This window comes from Rutidosis leptorrhynchoides, chromosome 8 (genome assembly GCF_046630445.1).
Source record: "Rutidosis leptorrhynchoides isolate AG116_Rl617_1_P2 chromosome 8, CSIRO_AGI_Rlap_v1, whole genome shotgun sequence".
Lineage (NCBI taxonomy): Eukaryota > Viridiplantae > Streptophyta > Magnoliopsida > Asterales > Asteraceae > Rutidosis > Rutidosis leptorrhynchoides.
This window is the reverse complement of record NC_092340.1, coordinates 55529338-55535467: the sequence shown is the minus strand read 5'-3', so window position 1 is coordinate 55535467 and position 6130 is coordinate 55529338. Positions and strand designations below refer to the sequence as shown.

At 37.3% G+C, this 6130-nt stretch overlaps 1 non-coding gene across 1 annotated transcript; it reads left to right on the top strand.

The window, feature by feature from the left end:
• The first annotated feature begins 2633 nt into the window (after positions 1-2633).
• LOC139865414 (small nucleolar RNA R71) lies at positions 2634-2740 on the top strand. Its single transcript, XR_011764936.1, has one exon. It is a non-coding gene; the product is annotated as a small nucleolar RNA R71 (small nucleolar RNA).
• Positions 2741-6130: the final 3390 nt, after the last annotated feature.

The following is a 6130-nucleotide window of genomic DNA, read 5'->3' as shown; positions in this document are numbered from 1 at the left end:
TCCCTTTTTACTTTAACTATTTTTGGGACTGAGACTACATGCACTTTTTATGTTTTACATACTAGACACGAGAACTTAAACTTTATATATGTGTGGGTGATATAACGGCACAAATTTTCCCCTTAGCTCGATAATGTTTAACTATTAGTTTTTGACCGGTAGACGCGAATCTTAGATATGGATCCATAGGGTTTGACATCCCCACTCAGACTAGTCGCGCTAGCATTTAACGGGTGTTTAATACTTCGAGAACATACGCACTCGCCAAGTGTACTTTTAGGGGGTGATATATTTTTTTTTACGTTAAGTTAGTTACCGAAGGCCACGGATAAGCATATACTTTATCATACGGATTTAAGATAATGTTTTGAATACGAAATCTCGTGGTATACATTACATTGTTGTTTACAATAAAGCTATAGCTCACCAACATTCGTGTTGACATTTTAAAGCATCTATTTCTCAGGTGCTTAGACGTTGTTGCTTCCGCTGTTAGACTTGCTGTTATAGTCTTGATGTTATAGACTTGCTGTTACAGACTCACTGTGCTAGACTTCTGCTGCATTATTTAGAGATGTCTCAATCATGGAACTTTTACTTTGCATTCACAACTTATGTTACATATGAACAATTGTTTTGTAATGACCTTTGTGTCACGTACTTATGTTAATGCTTTCTATTCATAGAAGCACATTATATTTTGTAAAACATTTGACGTTGGTAAAAACGTTATCTTTTCATGAATGCAAAACTTGTTTTTAAACAGCATATAGTGTTGTAACCGTGTAATGATCCTGTTGTTGATGATCCGTACACGTTGATTTTTGTACGGGGCGTCACAAAAGGGGTCCTCATCACTCAATGATGTGTATGTCATTATGTATTTAAGTGATGGTTTATAAGGTAGCCCTGACACAAAACCCATATTTCTTTCATGTGACTTCAGGTTGGTCATAATGCTGTAATCAAAGGATGGAGGTGGGACGATGTCCATTGACGTCTCCAATATGGTAGCAACATTAACAACTACTTCGATGCTAGAATCCTCCATCTCTTTCTTTTCATCCGGGCTTTCCATTTCAATTTCTTCATCCACCTCCTTGTCACTCTGGTCGGGAATTGGTTCGGAGAGTTCTTTTAGAACGAAATCCTCTCCAGTCATTAAAAGATCAAAATAAGGTGGGAGTGAAGATTGGGTTGGTGTGGAGTGGTTATTCTTCTTGTCTTCTACTTCTATCTTCTTCTCTTCATTCTCGTAATATAAGTTAACTTTTCTAGTGGAGATGGTATTTACTTCACCGTTCCCATCAGAAGGGCATACAGACTCCTCGATCGTGAAAGTGACCTCTTCTCCACGGGCTCTCAGGGTGATAGTCTGTGAATAAACGTCAACGATCGCTTTGGCTGTATTCATGAAAGGTCTTCCTAAGATGATAGAGGTTTTCATGTCTTCTTTATAGTCCATAACCACAAAGTCAGTCGGAAAGAGGAATTTATCGACCTTAACCATGACGTTCTCAGATATTCCCTTAGGATATCTAGTAGATTGGTCAGCTAGCTGGATGCTTATTTTGGTAGGGTTAATGTTTCCAATTTTGAGTCTCTGGAACAGTGAGTAGGGCATGAGATTGATGCTGGCACCAAGGTCAGCGAGAGAATAGATAGTACCAGATTGGTAGATAGAATAAGGAAGGGTAAATCGTCCGGTATCCCCTAGTTTTTTAGAAAGAGTATTTAAGAGAATGGCTGAACAATCCGCGTTCAGCGGGACATTGGGTACTTCGGGTACCTTATCCTTGGTTGATAGGAGTTTCCTAAAATACTTCTTACTATGAGGATTTTTAGACACAGTGTCCAAAAATTTACCGTCAAGCTTGAAAGATTTCATCTTGTTATGTCTTTGCTTGAGACGGCCTGGGAATGGAATGGGTGTTTTCCTAGTAGGTTTAGGTGATGACTCAATGACTACTACCGAACGGGTATTAGTTAGTTTCTTCTCCTTACAAGAAACTGAAGGTTGGCTATGTGCCACCTTTGAGTCATTTTTAGGACAACCTAGAGAATCGAGACATTGATTTAGCTAGCTTATTTGATTTTCAAGACTACTCAAGTGATTAGTCATGGCTAAGTCAGCTGCGTCTTGTCTTGCTGTGATCATGTTGATGATACGCAGTAGGACATCGTCTGGACTTGTCTCTGGTGGGGTAGTGGGTTTGGTAGGTGAGTTGTGCGGATGAGCTAGGATCTTATCAGAGTAGACAACAGAGTTCTCATATTCAGCCTCGTATACCTTTGCAGGATGTGGGTCAGTACAATTCTGGCATAATTGCACTTGAGACACATGTTGCGGGAGTTTCTTTAGCTCACCGACTTCTTTGGTGAGGTTTTCTATTTGGTCCGAGAGAAATTTGATGGTTTTATTTTCAATAGGATTGGAGGCGGAAAGCGGTTTTGCTGATGAAATTTGCTCTTCCATGTTCCAATTGTGATGGTGCATAGTCATCTCCTCGATCAATTTTCAGACCTCGTCAGCAGTGAAGTTCATGAAGTTACCTTGAGAAACTGCATCAAGAGTAGACTTATTGTTCTGATTTAGACCTTCGTAGAAGGTTAAAATTTGAACAGAGCTCTCAAGACGGTGGTTCGGGCATCTTCGAAGCAAATGTTTGAATCTTTCCCATGCAGTGTAGAGTGATTCATCGTAGTCTTGTTGAAAGTTTACGATATCATTCCTAAGTCTGATTTGTTTTGATGGGAGAAAGTACTTGATTAAGAAAGTTGTTGCCATTTCCTCCCATGAGGTGATAGAGTTGGGTTCTAACCCCTCAAACCAGGTTTTTGCATGAAGAGTTAAGGAATAAGGGAACAGATACAGACGCACTACATCTTGTTCAACCCCTTTTTGCTTATATCATTTGGATAAGGAGAGGAATCTATCTAATTAAGAGTTGGGATTGTCAATTGGTAAGCCATGGAATAGACAGTGATTCTGAATGAGTTGTATGATGCTATGCTTAAGAACAAAAGACGCTCCGTTAACCTCTGGATAGAGTATCGGTCCTCCTCGTCCTTCTAACGAGGGTTTGGTGATGTCATCGAGAGTGATGCGTGCGGCCATCGTTGAACTATCAGCAGGTAAGTGTGTATCTCGTCGGATGGGTACAATGTATGATATCGGATAAAAGAAAGGATGTTTCGGAAGAATTCTTAGCGGTCTAAGTAGGTTAAACCATCCTAAAGGTTCACTAATAAGGAAGTCCATTTAAACTTTTTAGTTAATCTAAATTAAGTTAAAATTATCTAACCTAACTATGGTAAACTAGTAACTTCTGACAAAGCTAGTCTCAGTCAAAAGGGTCTCTTAAAAACTAACTTAATCTAAACATGCTCCAAATCGTACTACCGCTCCCTAGCAGTGGCGCAAAAAATTTAACTATTCCTTATGATATGCCCGAATCGGACGGTTTATTTATGCGGTGTCGTTAGGTCTCTAGACGTCAATTCAGGATATCAACAGAAGAAGTTTATTGTTTAATTTATATATGCTGGGCCTAAATCTATTATTCCTTCCTATGGGTTAGCAAGGGCAAATATGACCTAGGGTCATTCCTTGAGCGGTCGAATTTGAAACGGAGCTTATTCAGATAATTTAGTAATTAAGATTGGGTTTGTCCACAATTTAGTATCCAAGACTAGTGGCCAGGTACACCTTGTGTGGAGAGGCAGGATCCTTTTGGTCCCAATAAATTGGTGACTGTTCGTAAAATCCAACAACCAAGTCCAACCGGTTTATTGTAGACACCACTTATATCCGGAATATCAAATTTTGTAAAGGCAATAGTTGGGTTGATTTGATTTATAATTGTATTTAAAATATTAGAGCAATATAATTAAAATAAGCTAGCTAGCATGCAACAGCTAAGGACAGAGAAGACGTGGTTCACCATGATTTAAGTTAACGTAGTGTCGGGATGATTATGAGACACACTTTGGATAGATATACCTTGGTGTGAACACTAGATTCCCTACTAAGCGGTTTCCCGATTAGCATGTCACGAGAAACTAGGCTTTGAAGATTCTGATCGGATGGACTATGTTCAACTCCCGACGCTTTATCTGGTTTAAGGATATAAGTGGCCCATCTTGGATGCAATGCATACCTTGGGCGCACGAATAAAGTAGCATAGCCTTATATAGATAATATCCAACCTTTCTTAACACCTTAGTGTATCACCCAAGTGAGTGGCTATGTTTGTGTTCGAATTCCTTTCTGTCAATGGTTTGGTAAAATCTAAGGATTTGTAGACAAATTAGAACATCTGATAGTTCTCAGTCATCCTTAAATATTTATAAGCTTAGTTTGTATTGTTGTGCGTTAAACTCCCATTTATGACTTAAACCAGCCCTTACTTAAATCTACCCAATAAATCCCTTAGTTATCCACCATGTACTAGACTTATAATGGTTCAATACCTTCTAACCTTGACCATGCTCAAGTGGTCCTATAGTACATCAACACTGTACTCTACTGTTGCAACAGTATTTCCTCGAGTCTTATACTCTTGACCAATGTCTTGATCTAGTCCTATGGTAATTCCCCATGTACTTTATAGTATTTCTGATGGGTTCATACCTTGACCAATGTATAAACACAGATAATTAATTACCTTATAATTGTCGACTTTATAAAAGGTTTTAATCACGTTTATTGGTGGAAGGACGATAATAACGAGGTTTAATATCATAGACAGAAAGTGAGTACGAAACGATAATCATCCTTAACTAACATTATTAAATCATGGCAAACAATCAAGCAATTACTCACACATCATGGCAACAAGCATTTCTAATATTAATAAATCACAAACATCAAACAATAATTTTATAATAAATTAATAAAAGAAAGGATAGATGTTACCGAATAATGTCGGCAGAATAACACTTGTACTTCTTCATAATATCCATAGCGTTATAATGTTTGATAGCTTCTACTACTAACTACATACTATTCTCCTATTGATCACTAGAGAGCGACAATAGAGAGATAATTACTTTCCTAATCTCTGTACATTTCTCTCTCTAGAATCTAGAGAGAGAAAGGAGAGAGAGAACTAATCCCCTATAGATCACTAGAGAGCGACTATAGAGAGATATTTAGAGAGAGAAGTGAAGAATTGGTGTGTGTTGAAATGAATGCAAAAAGCTCTTTATATAGGCAAAAATTTCCTGGCAAACGGTTGGCTGGCCGTTTGGCAGGCTGTTTGTCAAGGCCGTTTGTCAGGATAAGCCATTTTTGGTGCCTGTTTACTGGCAGACCATTTTTCCTTATGGCAAACCGTTTGGCAAGCCGTTTGCTGGATCGTAACTTGTCTTTCACCGTTTTCGCTCTAGAATCTTCGTTTTAGCTCCGTTTTGACGATTCTTGCGCCCACCCATTCGTAATTGAATATCCTACAACATGAGATTAAGTAATTAAACTTTTCCAAAAAATTATAAAATGAGTTATTTAAAGGAGTTAATCGTCTTAGCCGATTTTGCTCATTTTTCTTCGTTTTTCATCCGTTTTTAGTGATTCTTGAAACATAGCCTTCGTAATGACATAATCTACCAAATGAAGCAAATAAATGCTTATTTAGATGTTAAAGTCAATTACTTTATCATAAATGAGGCTAATATAGAGGGTAAAAACGTGACTTTTTAGCCGATATCAACTACTCTTTTTATTTCCAGGGCCAGGAGAAAAACACTAAATCAATTGTCCATATTAATTTACCAAAAACTTATACTAATTAATACTCAATAACCTTCTACAAAAAGTTGACACATATTTTCATTTAAACTCATGCTCTCTCTGATTCGAAGTATTTTGACGAAAGAAATGAACAAAAAAAGAAAAAAAAAAAGAAAAATGAAAGGGAATAAAGTAGGATCTTTTCAATTTGGAATGAAAAAATAGAAGGAAAATTATTAAAATCATCTATCCACTTTCTTTTCTTTCTTTCCTATCAACAATCAAAAATACAAAAACAATTAGCTTCTTTCCACTTTCTTTCCTTTGTCTCGGAAACAAATTTGTATAACGCAATGTAAATGAATACCGCATATAACAAAATTCTCGGAAATAAATTTG